General features: G+C 44.1%; 1 protein-coding gene across 6 annotated transcripts in view; it reads left to right on the top strand.

Moving 5' to 3' along the window:
* Window positions 1-23,113, top strand: part of ZBTB20 (zinc finger and BTB domain containing 20) — a 4,633,203-nt gene that overhangs the window by 4,543,995 nt on the left and 66,095 nt on the right. The gene's annotated exons all lie outside the window — the stretch shown is intronic.

The raw sequence follows: 23,113 nt of genomic DNA, 5'->3' as shown, positions 1-23,113 counted from the left end.
TCCTTGGGGCATGTTTATTAAAGGGTATCAGCTGGACACATCACAATCAGTTATGCCTCTCTGTGCTATAGATGGCCACTTTCTTTCAATTTTATTTAAATTTATTGTATGAAATATAAAAAAAAAATAAGTTGCATGTTCTGCCAGTGCTTGAGAATGGATGCCTAACTGTTCAGGTGTCAGAAGGAGGAGGGCCAAAAAACACCAAGATTCTCCACCTGTGCTCTGATAGAAAAACAATGTACTGCAATGCAGCCAGAGCAATAGGAAGTGGCTGAAATCAATTTTAACATGCATTTCTTCCAACAACTTGGTGTATATTGCAGTAGGCTGCCTTAGCTGTGATAGGTATGCCACAGGACTCAAATTGTACCTCACTGTAAGGCAATGGGTAATTGGTCGTTGGGCTTGAAACTGTTCTCAAGCAACAACCACAATTCATCTCAGGGTGAAGTGACAAGCAAACCCTGAATTAACCTGGGCTCAACCCGCAGGTAGGTTGTCATAGGGCAGTCAGGCTTAACTCGCAGGCAACGTGTAAAGTATTTGTGCAACCCTTCAAACATTAACACAGTGAAATCACACCTCAAAAGAAGCCCACAACAGAATTAGAAAAACAGCATACTTTTTAATAAATAATTCAAGACCAAACAACAAAAATCCAACCAGTAGAAATGGAGATATTCAATTTTAAAGATTTTGGTAAAAATCAGGCCAAAAGCTATAAAGTGTCTATTGTAGATATCTCTTAACGTGAGCCAGTGACAAAGTCACAAGTCTAGGTTGACTGCGAAGGAGTGTGGGCCAGCTTTCGGGTCCCAGTTAGGCCCACTAAACAGTGTACTATAAGTCCTGGTTTGCAGAGGGTACCCGTTGAAGATACATTGTGCAGCTAAAGTAATGCATCGATTCCGAGTTGTGGTGAGGATGCGATGTGACTTCAAAGATCTCATCAACAAGGGCGTGTGATCTAAAGTTCGGAGTTGAGGATGCATTGCGCAGTCAGGGTGATGTGTCGGTTCTGAGGAGCTGCAAGGCTGCAATGGGGTGTTTGGCATTGTCGTCAAGGCTGCTGTTGACGGGTTATGTGAGGACTTGCGCTGAAGATGCTTTGTGCATTGGCGGTTCTGATATGGTGGCAGGCTGTGATGTAAAGTGGGTCTTTGCGGCAGGTCCAATGCATGCAGCAATGATGATGCATTGGTTCTGACCAGGGTTGCACCGTGAGGAAGAGGAGTTGCGTCAGTTCTGCTGGATCCACAGAACCCGGCAGAGCACCTTAAGACCACTTCCAAGGGTCCAGGCCTGTGGCGGCACCACTTCCTAAGGTGCCGCCACAGATGGCAGAGTCCAGGTGCAGGAGCAAGGCTGTTGGAGCCTTTTGTCCTTGAAGCTCAAGTCAAGAGGCCAGCCAACTAGCCTTTGGAGTGACTGTAGTGTTCTGGGCTCAAGAGGTGCATGTCCAGTCCTCCTCACCTAGGCAAAAGGGCAGCAGGGAAGCACAGCAAGGCAGTAGTCCAGCAGGGCAATAGTCCGGAAGAGTCGCAGTCCTTCAACAACTCAGCAGTTCTTCCTCTTGGCAGAGTATCCAAAGGTCTAGAAGTGTACGGAAGAATTGGTGTGTTGAGGTCCAGTATTTATACTCAGTTGCGCCTTTGAAGTGGGGAAGAAGCTTCTAGAGGTTTCCCTTTGTAATTTCCACGCATCCTGCTTCGCCGGTCCTGGCGCCAGGCATAGCACAGGGGGTATGTAGCTCTTTGTGTGGCGGCAGGCCACAGCCTTTTCAAACGTAAGTAGGGCTGTGCCAAGCTCCAACCTCCCATCCTGCCAGTGATGGCCCATACAGGAACACCTACACTCTCTATTGTGTGCGGCTGTCTAGGAAGAATTCACAAAGCTTAATTGTCAGCAGCATCCAGTCAGGTGACCTAGGTTGATGATACAGGCACTAAATAGCAAAGGCAGGAAAATGCCAACTTTCTAAAAGTGCCATTTAAAAAAATCTGATTTCACCATAACTTAAAGATTTTTCATTACAGTTCCAAAGACACCCAACATGAACTGAGAATAAAGTAACCACAATGTTATTCTTTGGGAGAGTTAGGCCTTGGGGTAGTAACAAATTAATTTAAGAGTTTTTCACTACTGAGACATAAAAATTACATTTTAAAAACACTGCACCCTGCCATCTGGGCTATCCAGGAAGGTTTCGGCCTGACAAAGGTTAATTTTGCCAGGTCGACATGCTAGTTAAATTGCACTCACAGGCTGCAATGGCAGATCTGAGACATGTTTAAAGGGCTAATTAAGTGAGTGCCACTATCAGTGCTGCAGGCCCACTAGTAGCATTTAATATGGAGGCCCTGGCCATCCTTTACTAGGATCTTAAAAGTAAATTAAAAATGCCATTTGGGGATAAGCCAGTATTGCCATTATTTAAGGAGTGAGTAAATGCACTTTACCACTGGTTAGCGGTGGTAAAGTGTGCAGAGTCCTTAGGCCAGAAAAAACAAGATCAACAAAACAGGTGGCAGAAGACCAACCTAAGTCTGACAGGTCTAGCACTCACTGATGAGGACTAGGTCGCCCAAAACTGGCCTGAGGTTTCTTGTGTTCCTGTGTGACCTGCATTTCAGGCTGGAGATTTCTTATTGGAGCAGGATGGGAATGTGGTCCAGGCAATTGCCAGTAGCTGAGATTAATTCAAGCACTACTTCAATCAGCTTGTTGTTTGTTTTTTATAGTCTTCTAAGACAGATATATTCTTTGTGTGTTTGCAGCATTGGTGAAGCATACTGTATAGGAGAAAATTTACAATTTGAGGATTTGAGAGAGCAGTTACATCACCATACCTAGAGAGTGCTCCTACCAAATGTATGGTCCCCCACCCTAATAGGAGGTGAGAGAACTGATGGGTTTCCATTAGCAGAACCACAACTTATATTGTTGGCTAACAACCTTGAACTGGTGGCTCAGTCCACCACTGGTCATCGAGTCACAGTGGCGGTTACTCCACCCTCTTTAGGGTCTGGCTACCTGCACTGATTTTCCCTTTCCAAGACCGTCATGCATATTCATCTACAATCCCAGCACTGGTAATGCACCTGTGTTTTAGGTCATGTGAATTCAATGCAGCATCAGGCATGCTAGGGTTAGTAAGTATTTGATCGTATTTGGTATTTCTGATGGATACAACTACCTGTGGATTCCTCACCTTATGAATTCTCCCATGCGCCAGCATCCAACGGAAAATCTTCTTCCCAGCTCTCCACGTCGACGAGGACGTTACAGTTGCACGGCTCCACGCAACTCCGTCTGATGTCACTGTGCCAATAAGAAGTCCTCGCCGGCGTGGTGATGTCAGTTCCCCTTTTTTCATGCCTTTGACGCTAAAAGGTTTTCTCCTAGCTCTCGCTACTGTTGAAGGTGTTCCATCTTGTTACTAGTTACAATCCTGTTTCTGGTTACAATGTCTCCTCCTAGGAAGTCTGGATTTAAGCCATGTCGAGAGTGCGGGGGTCGCATGTCGGTTACTGACCCTCATTGTGATTGCCTTTGGTGTTTGAGCTCCGAGCATGACGTCGAGGAGTGTGTATCCTGCCAGAGCATGAATCCTAAGGCTCTGAAGGAGAGGGAGGCCAAACTCTTTTTGGCCAAGGCGAAGAAGGGACATAAGAGTCATCACAGGTCCTCTTCTCACACTTTGTCGAAGAAACACAAGAGGCGATGTCATCATGACTCGGCGTCACTCGACACGGAGCCGTTCAAGATCAAGGTCTCCATCTCGGCGGCGACGTACAACGTGGGAGGTTAATCCGACTGTGACTCCACAACCTCAGAGCACTCAGGCTTCTCTGGCACCCCCCACCCCACCCCCACCAGCGCCTTGAGACCCTCACGGGTGAGTAGCGCGCTCTACACATTTTTTTGATTGATTGATTGATCTCATCGTGCTGTCAGTCGACGCCGTTGATGGAGCCTCAGGTGTCTACGGTGCCGTTGGGATCCGCTCCGGCGCCGGATCCGGATGCCGGATTAGACTGAAGTCAGCCTTCTTCTCCTGTTCCGCGCCTTACAGTTTTGAAGCCGGTGTCATCAACGTCAGCTAATTCTATGTCGACGCCGTGGTTAGAGGCCGGCTGAAGTCGCGTAGAAAGTCTTTGAGACTTTTGGAAGAGGAAGATTACCAGCGGTAGTTGTTGGAAAAAGGGGAGATTGTGGAGCCCTTGGGAGAATATCAAGGGCTGGATTCAGCCAGTGGGCTTGACACTTCCCCGGAGTGGGACCTTTCTTTGCCAGGGGAGTTTACGGAGGAGGTGGCCTCTTTCCATACTGTGATTAGGAAGGCAGCACATTTTTTGGATCTTCCGTTGCCTGCTGCAGAGATCAAAACAAATATTCTGACTGAGGTCCTTCACCCTTCTTCTACTTTGGCGGATCCATTGCTTCCGTTCAATGATGCTCTTACGGAGCCTATCTTAGAGCTATGGAGGAAGCCTGTGTCGTCACCTGCTGTCAATAGGTCTGTGACAAGGAGGTACAGAGTGGCGCCTAGGGATCGGGGGTTCTTATCAAAACATCCTACCCCGGAGAGTCTGGTTGTTCAGGCCTCTTGTTCCACACGGTCTGCACCAGGCTCCTTCCCTGTGATTCCGTCGGACAGGGAATCCAAACCTGCTACCTGTGTTCTCGGCAGATACGTCCACGCCCTTATGGATTCAGCTAGGGCTATGGTTCCTGACCTGCCGCATGAGGTGCAGGGACAATTTGGAGAACTCCTATCAGATGCTCAGGCTGCAGCAAACAGATAATCCAGTCTGGCCTGGATTCCACAGACTCTGTGGCCAGGACGATGGGTACCTCTGTTGCTACCAAGAGACACGCATGGTTGAGGTCCTCTGGTTTTTCCTCTAATGTACAGGCTGCTCTCCTGGACTTGCCCTTTGATGGGGAAAAACGTTTTGGTTGATAAAGCTGACTCTGCCCTAGAGCGCTTTAAAGACAGTCGGGCCACAGCAAAGTCTTTAATCCTCTGCTACCCCTTTCAGGTCCTTTCAGAGGTTTAGGGGGTTTGGGCGTGGAGCCGTTTACCGTGGGAGACCCCAGTCCACAGTCCAACAGCCTACCAGCCTCCCTTATAGATCCTTTAGAGGGCAGGGGAGGGTTTGGACAAGAGGGGCCACCCAGCAGCACCCTGCATCATCCTCTTCCTCTGGATGACAACAACAAGGGAAGCAGCCCTAGTTTTCTGCCCATTTTCAACCACACTTCTCCTGTAGGGGGAAGATTACGTCTTTTTCTCCATGAGTGGGGGTTAATTACATCAGACTCCTGGGTTCTGAACATTGTGAGGAAAGGATATGCTCTCCCTTTTCAGGAGTTTTCCTCTCCCATCCCTCCCCGTCCCTCATTTTGTTCAGAAGGCCATCTCCTGTTGTTGCAGCAGGAGGTACAGATCCTGTTGTCAAAAGGTGCGGTGGAGTTGGTTCCAGAGCAGAAAAGGGGTCAGGGTTGTTATTGAAGATACTTCCTGATCCCCAAGAAGGACGGTCGTTTCAGACCAGTCCTAGAACTGAGGATTTTGAATTGGTTCCTCAAACAGGAAAAATTCAAGATGCTGACTCTGGCACAGGTACTTCTGCCACTGAACAAAGAGGATTGGATGGTGTCTGTCGACTTGGATGCTTACTTTCATATCCCTATACTCAAGTCGCACAGGAAGTATCTCCGGTTTGTGGTGGGGTCGCAACACTACCAGTTTGCAGTCCTTCCGTTTTGTCTTACTTCTGCACCTCGAATCTTCACGAAGGTGATGGCAGTGGTGGCAGCAAGTCTCAGAAGAAAAGGGATATCGGTATTCCCTTACTTGGACAATTGGTTGATCAAAGCCAAGTCTCCAGAGCTTGTGTTGCGTCACTTGCAAATGACAACTCAGTTGTTGTTCAGTCTGGGTTTTACGATAAATGTACCCAAGTCTCACCTGGAGACCTCTCAACGCCTCCTGTTTATAGGGGCAGTACTGGATACTACATTGAATCGGTGCTATCCTCTGCCTCAGCGGATTCAGGACATCCAGGGGTTGATTCTAATGTTTCAAAATGGGGCGGTTGTTCCAGTCCTCAAGGTGCCACGCCTGCTCGTTCTGTTTGGTTCTTGCATTCTGTTGGTCACTCATGCACGTTGGCACATGAGGGCTGTCCAATGGTGCCTCCGCAAGCAGTGGTTTCAACACAAAGGGGATCTCGAAGAGTCGATAACGATCTCCAGAGATTCTGCAGCGGATCTACGATGGTGTGCTGTGGATGGCAACCTTTCTCAAGGAAGGCCGTTTTCACTGCCACCTCTGCTGGCCATGTTCATGACGGATGCTTCCACTCCAGGGTGGGGAGCTCATCTGGGGGACCTGGAGATCAAGGGTCGTTGGTCTCCAGTGGAACAGACTTTTTATTCCAGTCTGTTAGAATTGTGGGCGATACGTCTGGCTCTCAAGGCCTTTCTCCCATCCCTTTGCAGTCATTTAGTACAGGTCCTGACGGGACGGACAACACTACTGCGATGTGGTATATAAACAAACAGGGAGGAGTAGGGTCGTATCTTCTCTGCAGAGAAGCTCTGCGACTCTGGTCCTGGCTTCTGGACCATCGGATTTGCTTGGTAGCGAATCATCTGTCCGGAGTGCTCAACGTATGTGCGGACACTCTCAGTCGACATATTTCGGTTGATCACGAGTGGCGTCTCCATCCGAATCTGGTCCTGCACATCTTTCAGATGTGGGGTTTTCCAAGGATAGATCTGTTTGCCACTCGGGAGAACGCGCACTGCCCGTCATTCTGCAGCCTCCAGTATCCGGTGCAAGGAGCTTTGGGGGATGTGTTTCAGATCTCTTGGTGCAACCAGTTGCTTTACGCATTTCCCCCCATACCCTTGATTCCTCGGGTTCTGAGGAAGATTCACCAAGATCGGGCTTAGGTCATTTTAATAGCCCCGGATTGGCCAAGAAGTGTGTGGTACATGGACCTTCTCCAACTCTTGCTGTGCCCTCCGCTCCGTCTCCCTCTCAGGGCAGACCTCCTCTCGCAGTTGCAGGGGCAGGTTCTACACCCCCACCTCCAGAGCCTGTACCTTCATGCCTGGAGATTGAACGGCAACCTGAGTTCTTTCTCTCTCCCTCCAGATGTAGTGGATGTTATTCTATCGGCCATGCAACACTCCACTAAGAACGTTTATGCCGGCAGGTGGGCAAAATTCGTGGCTTGATGTGGAGAGAAGCAAATTGATCCTTTGACGGCCCACCTCTCCGATATTCTGTTATTTGCTTTAGATTTAGCACAGAAGGGTTGTACAGTTGCTATTGTTTGGCTGCACTTTCAGCCTTTCTTTGCCTCCCGGATCAGCCCTCTTTGTTTAAATCGCCTATTTTATTAGGTTCTTGAAAGGTTTAATTAATAGGTTTCCTCCCACTCCTTTTCATATGCCTCAGTGGGATCTGAATCACGTTTTAACTTTTTTAATGGGGTCACCGTTCGAGCCCATGCATTCTTGCCCGCTAAGGTTTCTAGTTCTTAAGACGGTTTTTCTGATAGCTATAACCTCGGCTAGGCGGGTTGGTGAGCTTCAGGCTCTTTCTGTGAAACCCCCCTTTACCTTATTCTTTCCAGATAAAGTGGTGATGAAAACCAGGGTGGCTTTCCTACCAAACGTTGTCACTCCTTTTCATATGGGGCAAACCATTACCCTTCCATCTTTCTACCCTCCTCCTCACCCCTCGAAGGAGGAAGAGAGGCTTCACCTTTTGGACCCCAAAAGGGCTCTCAGTTTTTATACTGAGAGGACGAAAGACTTTCGCCTGGAGGACCAGCTGTTCGTGGGGTATATTGGACAGAGAAAGGGCAGAGCAGTCCATAAAAGAACGATCTCCATGTGGGTCATTCTCCGTATCAAGGTTGCTACTCGTTGGCAAAGAAGGTTCCCGCTGAGGGTATTAGAGCCCATACCACCAGGGCTAAGTACGCCACTTCGGACCTGGCGAGGGGGGTTCGGGTGGTGGATATTTGCAAGGCAGCAACTTGGGCGTCCCTTCACACCCTTGCAAAGCATTACTGCTTGGACTCGGAGATTAGGAGGGACGGCCATTTTGCACGATCTGTATTGCAGGATTTCTTGGTGTAACCAGTCAGGCACCCACCTCTGAGTGCTGCACTGCTTTGGGACTCTATTCATAAGGTGAGGAATCCACAGGTAGTTGTATCCATCAGAAGAACAAGTTACTTACCTTCGGTAATGCTTTTTCTGGTGGATACAATAGCTACCTGTGGATTCCTCGTCAGATGGAGTTGCGTGGAGCCGTGCAATTGTGACGTCTTCGTCGAGAGCTGGGAAGAAGAATTTCCATCGGATGCTGGCGCATGGGAGAACTCATAAGGTGAGGAATCCACAGGTAGCTATTCTATCCACCAGAAAAAGCGTTACCGAAGGTAACTTGTTCTTCTGTGCTCATTGTCAATTAAAGCATTCCATTCCACAAAAAAAGCTCATATACCATATCCACACAAGTGCACAGACACACACACACACTCACACACACATCTATGTAGGTTCCCACCATTTGCAGATTTTTCTCTCATATAGACTCTCTAGTTGAATTTGTCACCTAATGCATTTGTGGCTTTACTAGTACTTGTTCCACCTTCCGTGTCTGACATCGGCTGGCTTCTGCCAAAAATCCCTGCAGCTGCCTCCCTTCATGCTGCTTCACTGAACATGCCGCTCTGCAAACTGTTATCCAATTTCTGATGTTTATTGTACACCTCTTGCCACTGCTGCCGTATTTATATTTTCATAAACAAGCTTAGCCACAGGAGTCCTTCCAGCACTTGTGGTTCCTCCGACTCAACTAGCCTAGCTACTCGAATGCAGGTTGCTCCAATGATGACAGTTGCTCTGCAGCGGTTAAGGCAGCTTTTCTTACATTTCATGCACTTCCTTCACCAGATGCCGCTGACAATCTACGACGCATGCCCGGTCTTGTGAGGGTGAAACACCCAAAATAATCTCAAACACTTCCAAGACGAAAGACCAGCACTCATGGGGTGTTAGTTCAAGTTCTTTATTTCAAGACCTCACAGAACAAAAACAAACATGTTTCAACTGAAGGCCTTCCTTAGTCACCATGTTCAGTTAACATACTTCCTTATGTTTTCACAACATTAATAGAAATAACCAGTTTGTATACATGTTTAATTCATTCTTTGAAATTTTATGAACAACACAGGATGCTGCTACAATTCATAAGATTTTGCCTTACTAATAACATCTTTCTGTTTTCAGGCCAGTATTACAAGGAAATACATGGCACAGCAATGACTACCTGCTTTGCCCCCAGCTACACAAATTTGTTTGTGGGCTGATGGGAGAAGCCGGTAGCCTGGTCTGAGAAGAATGATAAAAGGCTGGAACAGATTGTAATGTGGGTCAGATATATAGATGACATATATTATTTGGAAAGGTAACAAAGAATCGGTGGAGGAATATATATCTGTTCTGAACTCTAACAGTAGCATGCAAGTGATATCAGCACAGAGAGTGTAACATTCTTAGATTTAAAAGTATTTACTGCTGATAATAAAATCTGCGCCTCATTATAAGGAAACCAACTGCAGGAAATTCTATATTACATGCTAGGAGTAATCACTTAAAGAAAATAAAGTGGAGCATCCCCTTAGGGGAACTCTTCCGAATAAAAAGAAATAGCATGAAAGATGAGGAATTCAACTCGACAGAGAGAGATGTAATTAAAAAGTTTGAGGCTCGGGGATACCCTAGAAAACTGCTGAGGGATGCTAAAGGGAAAGTAAAAACATATGCAAACATATTTGCTTGAGAATAAACTTAAGAGGGGAGGAACATCAGAATTAAGATTGATAATTGACTTTTCAAATGACACACCAGATATTTATCAAATACTACGCAGGAATTATCACATTTTAAAAGCCAATTTAATTTTGGGCCCAAATCTGCTTAATTATCTGCAGATAGCTTATAGACGTGGCCCATCACTAAAAAACCTGCTGGTACATAGTCATTTTGAAAGAACTGAGCAGGCATCAAGCATGAAGTAAATGGGGGGTTTCTTTCCCTAGACTAAGTGCAAAGCATGCAAGAATAGCAGTAAAGTCAAGACATTTCAGGTTCCTGGACAGAAGGCCCCCACACAAATAAAACATATGATTTAAGACACAACTGCAGCCCGAACCTCTGAACGGAATTACACCACATATGGAAAGAAGGAAGGTGTTGGACCAGAAAGCACACTTCTTGTTATCTGGTGTAAATCCGTTCACACACACACACACACACACACAGACAGACACACACACACACCACTGTGCATGGTGAGGGCGCAAGTTATAGTTACCTTAGGACACAAGTTATAGTTACTTGAAATAAGTCTAACTATAAAAGCTGAATTTCTAAGGTTGTGTGTCTGTAAAATCTGAACCTAACTATAACGTCTTGTAACCTTTGTTTTTTAATGAATTTCAAAGGTTTTTTAAAAATTCTATTTCCTAAATATAACATCCCTGTAACCTTTGTTTTTTTCAGCGAATATATTTATATATTCCCTAGTGGTGGTTGCCACAGGTATTTATAGTTAGGACCTAGTTTCTATTGAAAGAGCGTTTTTTAATTGCCTATATCTTTGACGTCAGTTGATGAATCCTTGCTAACTTTTTGCCAAAAAATCGCCGCTCACGTCAAGGTCTGTCTGGAAAGTTTTGGGGTGATCCGTCAAGCAGGGGCAGAGAAAAAGGAGGGTACCAAAACACTTTTTCCCCATGCATTTTTCTATAGAGATTTTGAACAGGAATATCTCCCAAACCACTGGACGGAATTACACCAAATTTGGTCCAGAAAGTGACTATTTTTGTTATTTGGTGTAAAAAAATAAAATTGCATATATAGGGATGTGAAAGCTCCGAGAAACCTCCCGATCTTGTGCTGCGATGTGATTGGCTGCCAATACTTCAGCAAGGAAGGTGTTTGGCAGCCATGTTAAGACGCAGCTTCAGCTGAGTCCCAGACAAAAATGTATAAAAATAAGAAAAAGGGCCAGGGTCGGGACCCCCTCACCCCCCAGAGCAGAAAAATATATTTTTTAAGTTTTTGGCAGGAGACGCAGCAGATCCGTGGATCCACCCAATTTTTTTTTTAAGTGCGTGCTCCTACGCTTGTTTAACTGCAGTCTCCTGGTGGGCAAAATCCCGGAGCAATTCAAATCTTGAATGGAGGGGGGGTGCAGGCCCAGGGATTGCCACCTGTCTGGTGCATAATGTGCAGACGCATAATGTGCAAAGGAATACGGGGGCCCGCCCAGCCTCCTGAAGCCCCAGGGACCACCACCTCCCCTGGGCAGATTGTGAAGGGCCCTGTGGCCAACACCCACTGCGCACGGCTAAAGGGTGTTCAAGCTGGTGGTTGGATTAACATATAGTAATGAAAATTACTTTATGTTAAAAAAAAACATAGAAATTCACTGAGAAAATCAAAGGTTACAGAGACATTATAGTTAGGAAGTAGAATTAAAAAAAAAAAACATAGAAATTCACTTACACAAACAAAGGTTACAGGAACATTATAGTTAGGCTCACATTTTAACATACAAAACTATAGAAATTCATCTGTTAAAGTTAGAGTTATCTCAATGAACTATGACTTGTGCCCTGAGGTAACTATAACTTGCGCCCTCGCCATGCACTGCTAATTACCCCACAAATTACTGCACGCATGACATCCTTGATAACATAATTGAGAATATCAGTATAATATTTGCAGTAAAGTTTTTGATGGAAAAACTGTGCATGTTGGGGAACGAGTTATAGTTGCCTTACAGCAGGAGTTATAGTTACTTGCGATACCTCTAACTAAAACAGGTGAATTACTATGGTTTTGTATGTTTAAAATGTGAGTCTAGCTATGATGTCCCTGTAACTTTTGTTTTTTAAGTGAATATAGATATATATGTATATACATTTCCTGAAAAACAAAGGTTTAAGTAACATTATAGTTAGGTGAATTTTTCAGTGACATCATTAACATTTTGAACTTTAAAAAAACATTCAGCAGTTATAGTTACCAACACTAACTATAACTTGTGCCCCCACCATGCACTGCTGATGACCTCACAAGTGGCATCACTCATGACATGATCTATGACCTCATTGATGACATCCCTAATGAAATGACCAATGACATCATCCAATGAGTATTTAAGTCTGTTTTATAGTTTACATAGTTGCGAGTAACACCCATATTACTTTACTTACCTAATTTTGTACAGCTTGTGTACTCCTAATCAGTATAAGTGTTTACAAAACGCTTGTGCTCCTAATGCACAATAGGTGTGTCATAGTATTGAACATGTTACAAATCTTTGTTTTGAAGAGTAACTCTGTGTGCATTTGACAGTTGACTTGAGTTCATAATGTTCCATACACGTTTTTGGTGGTAATGCAGAATAAGGTTCCACCTACCACATACTAAGTATTGTAAGCAGCCTTGAGTTATTAGACATAATCATCTTAGCATTACAATTTGTACTTAACATAGGAGACTGTGTTCAGCAGGTACTAACCTATGTACATGTGCTTTCTTAGCGGCTAGGCTATCTGTAAGGTTTGCACCACAGTACGAAGGCTGCAGGTGCTATGATCTTTAGCACCTTCTGACCTTGGTTATTTTAAGTGTATGTATGTATGAGATATTTGCTAGAGCGCATTTCGACCAGAGGTATCAAAGCGCTGGAGGGGTAATTGTGACTGCTACTACCCCTAACAATTAGGATGAGAATAGCCAAGTTTTGACTGGCTTGCAGAAAGGCAAAAGAGTGGGGATATTTCTTATAAGGGAGAGAATTCCATAATCTCATAGCGGCTGTGGAAAAAGCTCTGTCCCCCACTTCACTTTTTTTTGTCCTATGAGGGTGTGCTAGCCTAAGGTCGGCCGATCTTAGGTGGCGACCAGGCGTATCCCACCTGTTTGACGGATGAAGGGAATGAGGGCCTTGTAGATGAAGGGCCTTATGGGCCACACACAATGTCTTGAAAATAATACGTTTCCTAATCGACAGCCAGTGTAATTCCTTCAGGCCCTCTTTGGCCGATGAGAACTTGGCTAGCCTAAGTACCAGACAAGCACTTTGATTCTCAATGATTTGTAACTTATTTAAAGATAATTGATTAATGTTTAGATACAGGGCGTTACAGTAGTCCAGTCTTGACCCAACAAGGGCCAGAACTTCCATTACTTTAAGGTCCTGAGGTATGAAGGGGAGGATTTTCTTAAGCATCTTAATATTCCAAATGCACAAATTGGTGACTTTATTCACTTGAGTGCCAAAGGTTAAGGGTGAATTGCATGCATTCCTGAGATTTTTTTTACCACAGAGGAGGGAACCGATAGTGTCCCACATGACTCCGGCCACCAGTTTGAATTCCAAATGGAAGGGTTTGCACCGAAGATAATCACCTTGGTTTTTTCCCCATTCATCTTTAACCAATTTTGATCCATCCAGTTTTTCACTTCTCTCAAGCAGGACTGGAATTTAGTAGCTGTAATAGTAGTCTGATCCTGGGAGGAGACTATAATTTTGGTGTCATCTGCATAGGAGGACCCCTGAAAACTGAAAGACTGCACCTAGTCCGCCAGAGGTGCAACGTACAAAGTAAAAAGGGTTGGACTTAGCGAGGACCCCTGTGGGACTCCACAGGGGAGCTAAAATGGGGCAGAGCTAAAATCCTCGCATTTAACTAATAGTGATCTGTCTTGGAAGAATGTTGTCAGGATGTTCAGGGCTGGTCCTCTCAATCCTACCTGGTGAAGACGATGAGTTAATATAAGGGGTGAAATGGTATCAAATGCGGCCAACAGATCAAGCAAGATTAGGATTGCGCTTCCACCTAGATCTATCTGTTTCCTGATGGCGTCAGTAGTCACAATCAGCACTGTTTCCGTGCTATGATGTTTACAGAAACCATGTTGGGATATATCAAGGCAGTCGTGAGTTGTCAGGTAAGAAATGAGCTCTTGATTTAAGTGTTTTGCTAAACTTTTCACTAATGTAGGTAGGAGAGCAATTAGACGTAGATTCTTGAGATCTTCTGGGTATCCACCCAGTTTTTATTAATGGGTATTATTACTGTTATTTGCCATTCTGAGGGGAACACGCCCTGTTCCAAGACTTCTGAGTACAAGTGAGTAGTTGCTGTTTGGACAGGTTTTGCATACAGAGTACCCTGTGTTTCGTAGATATGTTTTACTATATGTGGTGTATTTTACATAAGAGTTTAATTGTAAAAAGTGTGGTATAGAGGAAACTCTCTCCATCTCTCCCTAGAGTAAACATTGTTAACTGTACCCACATTTCTACTGATGTCCACTTGGTTTCTCATTGTAGGTTCAGTGACTATCATTGGTTTGATACAGGTAAAGAGTATCCGTCATATGGCATCAGTTATGTATCAGGGCTTGAGTATCTGGAGGAACTTGGTTTTCCCTGAACAGTTGTATACAGATTGAACACCGTGTGCAGGATAGGTTACCCTTTCGTCTGTGGTTGATAGTCAACATGAACTCGGCTACCCATGAAGTGTATGGAATAGAGCCAGTGTTGCAAATAACACATGCTTGCTTTACCTATGGTGGTTGTACATATGATAGCAGTAAAGACGCTTCATATTATTCTAAGCTTTTCTGCACATACTTTCATAGATCTAATTGTAGACTCGTTTAAAGAGCAAGGTGTACAAAAAAAAGCTTGGATGATGTCATCAGTGATGTCATTTGAGGTGTCATCAGTGATGTCATAAATTATGTCATAGAACATGTCACGAGTGATGTCTTATGGGAAGTCATAAGCAGTGCATCAGTGCATGGCAGGTTGCAAGTTATAGTTAGTTATGTGAACTATAACAGCTGATTTTCTGTGTTTTTTTAAGTTCATAATGTTGAAGTTGTCACTGAGAGATCCGCCTAATTATAACATTACTGTATCCTCTGTTTCTTTCAGTGAATTTCTAATCTTTTGAAAACAAAAACAGATCTTTTTATTACACCTAACTATAACATTACTTTAATCTTTGTTTTTTTCAGTGAATTTTTAGGTTATTTCTTTGAAGTAAATTAATTTATTTTGTGAGTATATATATATATGGTAGAATGACTATATAGCACATCCTGTGTGCAAACATTACTTTGAAAAGGAATGCTTTTTTTACTGTAACATTACAGGAAAGAATTCACAGTTTGCAAAATGTTTTTTAAAATATGTGTGAGTATTAAATAGATTATTTAAGCAATATTTCAGTTTAGAATGTGATTTCCTCAGATCATGTAACTTTCATTTTGGCACTTTATCATCAACCTATCTTTGAGTTTTGAGTTGTCAGTACTCTTGCGGGAGCCTCCTGAGAAGCTTGTGGGACACTTTTGAGATTGTAGAGTTCTAAATTTCATTATAATCTTTTGTATACAGTTCTTTATCATGTTTTTGTTTATTACTTAATGGTAATTTATAATGGAATAGTAATTAAAATATGATTAAATATTTATTTTTTTCAAAAAAGTAATGGCTTTCACGCGATGGGAGCTGGAAGCAGAATCCCCTGCGTGCACTTCAGAGGGGCTGTACTTCCTGTTCAGCTCTTTTGCGAAGCACTCACAAGATCGTACATTTAGAATTAAGTTAAGTGTTTTCTTGTAATTTCGAAGAAAGTGGGCCAATAGAGTTGTTGATTAAGTTAGAAAAATGTATTATGCATTGTTCTATTGAAGATATAGAGAAAGTATTTTTATAGTCCTGCAAGATGCTTGTGAGATGCTCGTGAGACGTCCGGGAGCGGAAACAAACAAACCCCAAGGAAGGATTGTGATTCGTTCATATATATTTCTTTATTTAGAAAAATCAGATTCTATCCTGTTTGCTTAATTTCTCTAGTAGATGTTAGTGAGGGTAGACATTTCTGGCTTGCTCTGGTTCCCTATTTTCCCTCTAATACAAAGAGGCATTGATCAGATTCTGATGAGCAGTGAGGGCAGTTGCACCAACTCTCTCAGATGATGGCTGTGCATAGTAGGGTGTGTGAATGGACTGGCTTCTCCTTTCAGCCCTCATGCTCAGATGACGGGTGTGCATGGTAATGTGTGGGGAGGGACTGCCCTCATCTGTCAAATCTCTCTCTCAGATAACAAATGTGCACAGTAGGGTTTAGGGATGGACTGGCCTTAATTCTGCTCACAACTCTTAACAAGCCAATGGGCATAGATTGTAGACTCTGATAAACACCTTCTCCAGTAAGACTCCTTCCTACAGTAACAAGTGTGCATACCAGAGGGTATTCAAAGATCACATATTCCTTCCTACCTTTCACCATCCTACAAGAGTCTTGCAAGATTGTAACATTTATTTAAATAAGAATTAACCTTCTACTCATCACAGTTATTATCTCTTACTTCCTCACTAAAGCAAGGACCACAATATGCATTCTCACTAGCAGAGTGTTTTGAGAACTCATCTACTCCTTTTTACTGTTCACGATCCTGCGAGAGTCCCTCAAAATCGTAACAATTAGTTAAAAAACAATATACATTTATTTTTATCACAGTGGTTGTCCCCTAGACAACTCCTCTCTAAATCAGAGGGAACAGCATGCCTTTTTGCTGCCCATTATATGTTTTTTTACTTCAGCTCCAAAGCACCTCCAGTTGTTCACCGTAAACAGTAATGACTGCCATTCCATTTCTAAAATTCCAACAGCCAGCCAATCACAGCGCTTGCTGCTGCGGACCATGAGAGCATAAAGGTTAATGAGAAAAACATCCCTCTCAACCAATCACAGGGCTCCATTTTTGATTTTGCGCTCTTGTGGAGGCTCACACGACTCTTGGGACCCCAGCTGCCAAACTATACAATTATTTTTAACATTAATTTCTCAAAAAGTACTGAATGGATTTACACCAGATCTCAAAAAGCACATTCTGCATACCAAGATCCAGCTTCCTGCAGTTTTTGCTGTAGCCCTTTTTAAAGAAGTATATGCATAGGGATTTTGTGTTTTGGGACCCCCCCTTTTTTCTTGGCCCGCTTCATGGATCACCCCGAAACTTGCCATGCACAAACTAGTCAAAAAGTAGCACCTTTTTTATATATATATATATATATATATGTATATATATATATATGAAACCTGCCGGCAGTCTTCAGTAGGAAATTATAGTGAGGGAAATGCATTTTCTTTGTTTTGCTGTTTGACAAATCTTCACAAAATGTTCAAAACTATAGTGCCAGTCACTTCAGCTGCTGTATGGAAAGTTTTGGGGTGATTCGTCAGAGGGGGGTTCCAAACCACATTTTCCCCATTCAGTTTTCCATAGAGATTTTAGACACTCCAACAACCCGAACCTCTGAATGAAATTACACAAAATTTGATAGAAAGCTAGATCCTGGTCCAGAAAGATCTCTTTTTGTAATCTGGTGTAAATCTGTTCAGTAGTTTTGGAGTTATTAAAGAAAAAAACGTTTTATCTATATAGAGACTCGTATCGACTGCGATGGATCCGCGGATCCATGCGCAACAGCAATGTCGTGATTGGCTGTCTGCAACCTGAAACAAAAGTTGCAACCCCCATGTGTCACTCTGGACACTGTTCCTGGGGGAGAGGGTGGATAAAAATAAAATAAGATATAAGTGGTCAGGATAGAGGTATCCTGACCCCATTGGACTAATGGAGGGGTCTCTGAGGGACTCCTCATGGTCAAGAAATTGCCCCCAAATGTTTTTTTTTGGGGGTGGAGGGGGCGCAGACGCCAGGATCCATGGATCTTCTACAGTCCTCAGCGTGGCCCCTGTGTGAATCTGCGATTGATCCTCAGATCCAGACCCCAATTAAAGAAAAAATATACCCACTCATACACACTCAGACACCCACTCACAGATCCACAATCCATTACCACACCCACTCACAGAGCCACTCACACACACACTCACTCAGACACTCAGATACCCCCTTACACACCATCACAACCACTCACGCACCCATACAGCCACTTACTTACCCACTCACACATCCATACAGCCACTCACACACCCACTCACAAAACCACTCACACCCACTCACAGACCCACACAGCCACTCATACACCCACTCACGCACCCACTCGTGCACCCACTTACATACCCACACAACCACTCACACACCCTGACAACCACTTACACACACGCTCACTTACCCATACAGACACTCACACACTCACTCATACACTCACACATCCACAGACACACCCACAGAACCACACACACCCAGTCACCCCCCATACAGCCACTCACACTCCTACTTACAGACCCACAGCGTGAGGTTGGCTGCATGCGGGGTTGGGTGCATGCAGGGAGTTGGCCTGCAGTCACTGGCCGTTGGATTAACGTATGGTAAATAAATATTACTTAACATTGAAAACCCTAGAAATTCACTGAAAAAAACAAATGTTAAAGGGATGTCTTAGTTAGGAAATAACATTAAAAAAAACCTTAATAATTCAATAAAAAAACAAGGTTACAGGGACACACGCACAAAACCATAGAAATTCAGCAGTTATAATTATACTTCTCTCAAGAAACTATAACTTGTGCTGTAAGGTAACTGTAACTCATGTCCTTGCCATGCACTGCTAATTACCTCACATATTACTTCAGTCATGACATCTTCTATTACATCATTGATAATATCACTGCAGCGGTGCCTCGAGGGGCGCGTAGGAGCTCATGTCATGCTCTGCGGCTAGTCACTGACGCAGAGGGAAGGATGCGCACTGGAGGTCGGACGCCCTATGCGTGCGCTGCGGCGTTTCCGATCGCGGAAATCTCACCGAAGTTGCAGAGGGGGTTCCTGCTCCCTCTTGCCTGCCGCGAGGTGCGTTTGACATCGGAAAGGATCTGAGGGATGCCACATCGCACAGGGAATTCGAGCCGGTGGCTGAAAAGTTTTACAGATGCCTGATCCTGATCCTGCCCCGCCTCACGGGAGGAGACCAGATCAGCACAAAGGAGAAGGGAGGTGAGGCAGGGGTAATGGGATCTAAACAGAGGGGGCAGTCTCGCTTTTTGGAGAGATCAAACGGTACCTGTTTAAAAAAAAAAAAACCTTCACTGCGTGCAGACTAAGGGCCTGATTACAACTTTGGCAGAAGGGGTTAATCCGTCCCAAATGAGACGGATATCCCACCCGCTGTATTACGAGTCCATTATATCCTATGGAACTTGCAATACAGCGGGCGGGGTATCTCATTTGGGACGGGTTAACCCCCTCCGCCAAAGTTGTATTCAGGCACTAAATTATTTCAGCCACTCTTAGGGCTCTGCATGCTCAGTATACCAATTAACTTTAAAGTTACTTGCTAAAAGTCACAAAAGTCACAAACTTCGGCCACACAGTGCACACTGCCTCTGGTGCAATCTGGTACGCGACGAGCCTTCTTCAGTCAGAGCCAGAGTCAGCTGTGCAGTGGGAAAAAAAGTCTTTGGGAGTCTCATGTCAGGACAAGGACAGGAACAGGGAGCAACATTTACAATGCGTCGATCTCCACATCAGTTTCAGGGCAAGGACGCCCTGCTTCAAGGGCTGCCAAAATAACATGGAGTGTTAAAGCAAAGCGCCCTACTCCCTTGGGTAATAACATAAACTTGGACTCCCCCCAAATACTGCCACTCTGCTAACCACTTACCCAACTCTTAGCATTACCCTGCCTCACAGCTCACCACCTTCTATCATCAATATGGCGGATCTGCGTCTTGGCCCTGATTCATTGCCTAAGGTGGCCAGAGAGCCGGATCCAGAGAACAGAATCGCAATTAAATTTAATCTGTGGTAATATACAGCAACTCAACTCACGTATCAAAGAGGTAGAGCAGCGAGTATCCGATCTGGAAGATGCACGTTCTTCCTTGGAACCTTCAGTGACAAAATGTCAAGCAGATCTTTTAGACTTACAGATCCGGCTAGATGATGCTGAGAACCGCTGAGAATCTAATCTGAGATTTACGGGGTTCCCTGAGGGGCGCGAAAATGGGCAGACTGTCACAGACTTAATCACTGATCTTATCTTACATCATGTTCTCTTAGAACCAATGGATAAACATTTAGATCTCACTATCATGCGGGCCCATCGGGTCCCTGCAGTACAGCCACCCAATTCAAAATACCCTCGAACTATTCTTGCAAGCTTTGGCGACTTCTGTATCAAGGAACGCATTCTACAGCAAGCAATCAAGAGTAAAATACACCAGATTCCTGGCGATTACGCCTTTAAAATTGTTTCAGATATGTCAGTGGCTGCTGCGCATTGGAGTAGAGAATTGAAGGGGATGATCCACGCATTTCAAAAAGCCGGGGCCCGGCAGGACTCGTGCAACAATCTATACTAAAAGTTGTTTTCAAGGACATACAAATTTAGTCCATACAGTGGATGCTGGTAAGACTCTTTTGCTCTCGATTCAAAACTCTGATCGATCAGGGCGAAGAGGGGGAGGGGAAAAAACATAAAAAAGAGAATGGAAGGAAGTTAGCACATTATGCACTAAGAAGGGTGAATTATTTTGGGGAGGGTGTAAACATAATGCATCACTTTGGCACTTACATTTCAGTTCCTTTGCAATCTATGGCAACCAGGGGGCCATGTCAAGGCACTCAATAGGGAAAAAAGGAGTCAGGGGTGGGGGTTGGCTTCGGATTGCCCAGACAGGAGGGCCCCAGATGTTGGCCACCTAAGGGGTGGAGTGAGGGTCTAGGGGGATGGGTGGGGGAGGCAGCAAGGGGGACAAGATCCTTTTTTACCATACCAAAATGTAGTTATGTGCAATGCAGAATGACTAAGTCCATAATACAGCTGACACCATCCGATGCAGGCCAAGGTCAAAGCCTTCTGGCAGTTTTAGATCGCTTAATATGTAGGCAATCCATTACAAGAATCCAATGGCAAGGTGAACCCCTCATTAAAAATAGTTTCTTGGAATGTCAATGGGCTAACTAATCGGAGGAAAAAGGAGTGCAATTGAAGAGAGGATAAATGCTTTAAACCCCTCTGTTATTCTAATACAAGAAATTCATATTCCGGTTAAAAAAATTGCTGACTTTATTATGTTCAAAAGATCTGTTGATTTTAAGGTGATTGCTGCAGCCCCAGCCGCTCACAGAGGTGCGGCGTTCTTTTTGGCTAGGGATCTTGGGGCTCAGGCACTCAATTTTCTTAGTGACCCTGAAGGGCGGTGGTGCTGGGTGCACTGCCTAATCGTAAAAGAAAGATTTACTTTTGTCAGCTTTTATGCGCCTTTGATAGATGATCCGGCCCCTTATGTGGAATTGTTTCAAACCCTCTTGCAACTTCCAGGCAAAATCATTATTGGTGGGGATTTACATTTTCTTCAGAATCCATTCATGGATACTACTGTTAAGGGTAAAAAACAACATAAACCTAAAGTTGCTAAAATATTTAAAGATTATGTTAAAGTGTTGATGCTTTGTGACCCTTGGAGAATAAACGCCCCAAATGAGAGCGAGTATAAGTGCATTTCAAGCCGGTTTAAAAGTGCCTCCCGAATCGATTTTTTTCTGATTTCTAAAACAATGCGCTTCAAGAGCCAATCTGTGAGGCATTCTGGTCTATTCGACCAGGCCACACTGGTGCTGGAAGTGTTCTTTTTTCCAAAACACTCTACGTCCCAACCTGGAAGGTGGGTGTTCAACCAGCAACTCCTCCAAAAGGAGGGATGGGTGCAGGCCCCTAGAGTCAAAATTAATACATTTTTCAAATGTAATCAGGGATCTTCAACTCCATCTATGGTTTGGGATGCATTTAAGGCCTTTTTTCAGAGATTGGTAATCGCTAAGGGGGCGGCAGATAAATCTTATCAGAGACAACAAGTTGGGGTATTAGAAGAAGCAGTTCAGAGGAGTTTAGCTATCTATCTCCGTGCCCCTACGGAAAATAATAGAAAATCTTTCGAAGTAGCTAAAGGGGCACTGTCCAACGATCTTCTTAAGAAGATCGACACAGGATATCAGACTCACAGACAGAAGGTTTATGAAGAGAGTAACTTTACAGGCAAACTCGAGCACTGTTCAACGATCTTCTTAAGAAGATCAACACAAGATATCAGACTCACAGATAGAAGGTTTATGAAGAGAGTAACTTTACAGGCAATCTCTTGACCTGGCAAGTTCGAGGCCAAATTGCTAGCAATATGATATATGCACTGATGTGCCCTATCCCCGGGTAAAGACACACTAACCCCAGAGCAGTGGGTAAAATCATGCTTGAACACTATAGACAAATTTATAGTCAACCTCAGGATATTGACCCTAAGACCATTAGGGAATTCTTGGGGAAATTAGATATTCCTACTCTTACGGAAGAAGACAGGGACGAAGTCAGAACTCCTTGAGGTTGTCAAAAACCTTCCCATCGGGAAGGCCTGCAGACCTGATGGCTTCCCGGCTGAATTTTATAAAACTTTCATTAATGTATTAATAGATTATTTTCTGTCTGTAATAAATGGCTTGCTCAAGGGCGGGCGGATCCCCAGTTCTTGGTATTCGGGGAATGTGGTTAGCTTTCCCCCAAAAAATAAGGACAGGGAAGACCCTAATGCATACCACCCAATTTGTCTCCTAAATACGGACTATAAAATGATCACAAAACTTTTGGAAAATAGACTTAATGGGGTTGTCACTAAACTGGTGCATCCAGACCAGAATGGGTTTATTGCCGGTCGGCAACTTGCAACTAATACACACTATTTAGCTGAGGCTCTCGATTATTTTGCTTCTAATAATTTTTTTGCCATCATTCTTTTATTAGATGCGGAAAAAGCTTTTGATCTAGTTGTATGGGATACACTGTTTGAAATATTGTCTAGATACAGGGTGCCCTCCCAGGTTTCTACATTAATTCAAAGGTTGTATCAAAGCTCTGCCAACATCATAATTAATTCTGCTTGTATTGGTCAGCTCCAAGTTCGACGCGGGACCCGTCATGTGTTCCTCCTACCCCCATTCTCTTTGCTCTTTT

The sequence above is a fragment of the Pleurodeles waltl genome, chromosome 8 (genome assembly GCF_031143425.1).
Source record: "Pleurodeles waltl isolate 20211129_DDA chromosome 8, aPleWal1.hap1.20221129, whole genome shotgun sequence".
NCBI lineage: Eukaryota > Metazoa > Chordata > Amphibia > Caudata > Salamandridae > Pleurodeles > Pleurodeles waltl.
Note: the sequence above shows the minus strand (reverse complement) of the source record. Positions and strands in the feature narration are given on the sequence as shown.